The following is a 3,979-nucleotide window of genomic DNA, read 5'->3' as shown; positions in this document are numbered from 1 at the left end:
GAAGAGAAGGGCTTAGTCAGGGAAGGCTTCTTGGAGGAGTCTTGCCTTCAGTAAGATTTTGAAGTGGGGGAGAACAATTATCTGTCTAATATGAGGAGGGAGGGAGCTCCAGGCCAGAGTTAGGGTGTGGGCAAGAGGTCAGCGGCAAGATAGAGGTACGGTGAGAAGCTGCTTTCAGACAAGCCCCTCTGGGCCAGCACTCACCTCCCCAACAACTGGATAGCTATTCCAATGTTTGTCAATCTCCTTTGAGGGTACCCCGCTGAGAGAATTTTCTTTTTCGTTTTCCAAATTAGAGGGGAAGTAGAGGATTTTGTATTCATGGGCATTGTGATCACCGTGAATCATCATGAATTACGTCACTGAATAAGAGGGTGTTATAATTGAATTGCTGCCCTACCTTCTCGAGCCTCTTTAACCCCCATCATGGCTCAGATCAACGGATGCATCTTGTGGGGCCGTCCTGCTGTGTGACCGAGGACAAATGGCTTCGCCTCTCTGGGCCTCGGTTTTCTCATCTGTAAAAAGGGGATGAGATACCTGCTCTCTTTACCTCTTATACTGTGAACTCCATGCGGTAGAGGGACAAAACAATATCTACCCCAGTGTTTAGTATAGGACTCGGCATATGTCAAGTCCTTAATAAATACTGTAATTATTTGGAGGCCTCTCAGGGTCGCACCTAGAGAGTTTCCATTACTCTACCAGTCGCGACTACGGGAGGGAGAGTCAAGCAGAGGCATAGCCATTCCATTCCTAACTTGGGCAGTGGCTAGTGAGTGGAAGGCAATCTGGCACAAGTCCAAACTCCCCTGATCTGGGCAGCAGCACCATAGGAGGGATTCGAGGGTGGAGGCTCAGGTTTACTGCCTGGAAGGTGACGATGGTAAGCCGCTTCCATATTTTTACCAAGAAAACTCTATGGATCCACTACCAGAATGATTGCAGATGGAGAGTGGGGGGTTCTGGGAGAGTTGTGTCCATGGCATCACTGTGGGTCGGGCACGACTCGACAGCATAAGACAACATCAACAATGATTTGGAAGGAGAGAGAAAATTAAGGATGGACCCGTAGTGAGAATCAAATTACTGGCTTTCCTTTTGCGTGCTCTTCCTTAATGACTAGGGACCGACTGCCCCACATGACATGTGCTTAGTACCCAGTCAAGCTCTTAGAAAAGTGCTCTGCACACTTTGAGCTCTCAATGAATATAGACCCTCTAGACTGTAAACTCCTTTGGGGCAGGGAACATATCTACCAAGTCTGTTATATTGTGCTCTCCCAAGCACTTAGGACGGTGCTCTGCACATAGGAAGCATTCAATAAGTAGGATTGATTGATTGACTGATTGGCATATTGGAAACCACCTCTGGTAAAGGCCTGGTCAACACTGTAACAGTTCCATCCTACAGGACAGAATCCAGAGCTTCTTATCTTTTTGGTAAAGACTCTTTTGGCCCATGAAACCATTTCCTAGACTACTTTTCAGTTTTTTATATACCCTTGATTAGAGCCTGCAGTTCTTCGCCTTCACTTATAATAGCTGTAGTATTTACTAAGCAATGTACTAAGTGCTGGGTTAGATAAAAGTTAACCTGGTCGGACATGGTCCCTGTCTCAGATGGGGCTCAAAGTCTAAGGGGAAGGGAGAGCAGGTATTTAATCCGCACTTTACAGTTGAGGAAACCGAAGCCAGGAGAAGAGAAGTGATTTACCCAAGGAGACTCAGCTCCTCGCTGTTCTTCCACCATTCTCCTTCCCCTGGATCTCAGAACCAAGGCAGAAGATCAGGTTTCCCGGAGGATGGGCAAAGCTGTCCTAGAAGAGCTCAAGTCTCTGGGCTTCCTGCAAATCTAGTGGGGGCCACTAGGCCACCTCCAGTATTCACCCTGCAGTGTGAACTTCCTATAGGGAGGATGGACAAAGAGATTTGGATACAGGAATTCACTCATCCCACTTGGCAAACATGAAAAAGAGCTTGCGGAGCATCTGAGAAGCAGTGGCCTAGTGGAAAGATCACAGATCTGGGAGTCAGAAGACCTAGGTTCTAATTTTGGCTCTACCGATTACTTGCTGGGTGACTCTGGACAAGTCACTTAACTTATCGGACTCTGTTTTCTCATCTATTAAATGATGTTAAATACCTGTTCTCTCTCTTAGGCTGTGAGACCCATGTGGGACAGGGATGGGTCTAACCTGATTGACTTGTATCTATTCTAGCTCTTAGAGCTGTGCTTCCCCTATAGTAAGTATTGATGCCTGTCTCTCCAGGTCGAGACTGTAAGGTCACTGTGGGCAGGGAATGTGTTTATTACTGTATTGTACTCTCCTAAATGCTTAGTACAGTTCTCTGCACACAGGGAGTGCTCAATAAATATTATTGAATGAAATAGGATTGATTGACTAATAAATGTCTTCTGGGTGTTATCTGGATGCCAGATCACATCTAAGTCCCTTATTCCATCATTTCTGGGGGAGGGAGTGAGGGGAGTAAGCCTGAAATTATGAATTTCCACAAGGGTTTGAGCCAAGAAGGCAGTCAACTTCCCTTTTCTTATCAAGAGGCTTTAATCAATCAATCAATCAATTGATGGCATCTGGGGAGCACTTGTAAGTGCAGAGCTTGTAAGAATATAGCACATTAATAATAATAATAATAATAATAATAATTATAGTATTTGATAAGCGCTTACTGTGTGCCAGACACTGTGCTAAGCACCAGTGTGGATACAAGCAAATCAGGTTGGACACAGTCCCTGTCCCACATCGGGCTCACAGTCTTCATCTCCATTTTGCAGATGAGGTACCTGAATCCCAGAGAAGTGAAGTGACTTGCGCAAAGTCACACAGCAGACAAGTGACAGATCCAGGATTAGAACCCATGACCTTCTGACTCCCAGGCCCGTGCTCCATCCACTACGCCATGCTGCTTCTCAAAGCTGTCTCAGGGCTGGCAGCCATTACAAAGGTTGTGTCTGGGTCTAATAACATCCCCCTACCTCTTCCAAAAGGTCAGAATCGGAATCATCACGGGCTTTGCCCAAGAGACTTGGACCCAATTCCAGTCCTCCGGCTAATTAGTTCAGGATTGCACAAGAGTGCTGGATTCAGCCCTACTGATCTGTTGTTGTAAGGGTTGGCCAAGAGTCCTGGGTTGAACACACTGGTTTATTATTGGAGAATTGCTTAAGGGACCTGGCCTGGACACACTGCTTTGTTATTGTAGGGTTGCTCATTAGTGCTAGGCTCCTGGCACTGATTTCCTGGTGGTGTCGTTGTTGTCGAGTTGTGGTTAGCGAAAACCAGCACTTGAAGAATCTGTTGTGATGGCCAAGGCCTACTTGTGAAACAGAATCGCACACATGGGCCTGGGAGCAAGGGCTTGGGAGTCAGAAGGTCATGGGTTTTAATCCCAGCTCTGCCGCTATCTGCTGTGTGACCTTGGGCAAGTCACTTCACTTCTCTGGCCCTCAGTTATCTCATCTGTAAAATGAGGATCAAGACTGTGAGCCCCACATGGGACAGGGAATGTGTCTAACCCGATTTGCTTGTATCCACCCCAGTGCTTCATACAGTGCCTGGCACATAGTAAGCAGTTAACAAAAACCATTATAATAAAAATTATTATTACTATTATTACTTAAAGAATTGCCTTAGCCTCCAAGCAGATAGGATGGAAACTGTGGAAAATGCTCTGGGTTGCATTTTCTTTTTCAATAATAATAAATAATAAATAATTATATTATATTCAAGCACTGTTCTAAGCAATAGGGTAGATACAAGTTCATCAGGTCGGACACAGATTCTGCCCACATGGGGCTCACCATCTAAGTAAGAAGAAGAATGGGCATTTTCATAACTGAAATGGCTTTCTCACCCTCATGCATTAGTGCTGTAGGCCCACTTATTTAATGGTCCTAGTTGATGGTGAAGTGTCTTGTCTAAAACACCACCAGATCCTTCGTGGTTTGGTTTCCT

At 45.6% G+C, this 3,979-nt stretch overlaps 1 non-coding gene across 1 annotated transcript; it reads left to right on the top strand.

Annotated features, from left to right (window-relative positions):
- The first annotated feature begins 664 nt into the window (after nt 1-664).
- On the top strand, nt 665-802 carry LOC114814054. Its single transcript, XR_003761796.1, has one exon. It is a non-coding gene; the product is annotated as a small nucleolar RNA SNORA7 (small nucleolar RNA).
- The last annotated feature ends 3,177 nt before the right edge of the window (nt 803-3,979 follow it).

Source organism: Ornithorhynchus anatinus, chromosome 8, assembly GCF_004115215.2.
Source record: "Ornithorhynchus anatinus isolate Pmale09 chromosome 8, mOrnAna1.pri.v4, whole genome shotgun sequence".
Taxonomy (NCBI): domain Eukaryota; kingdom Metazoa; phylum Chordata; class Mammalia; order Monotremata; family Ornithorhynchidae; genus Ornithorhynchus; species Ornithorhynchus anatinus.
This window is presented reverse-complemented; position numbering and strand designations above follow the sequence as displayed.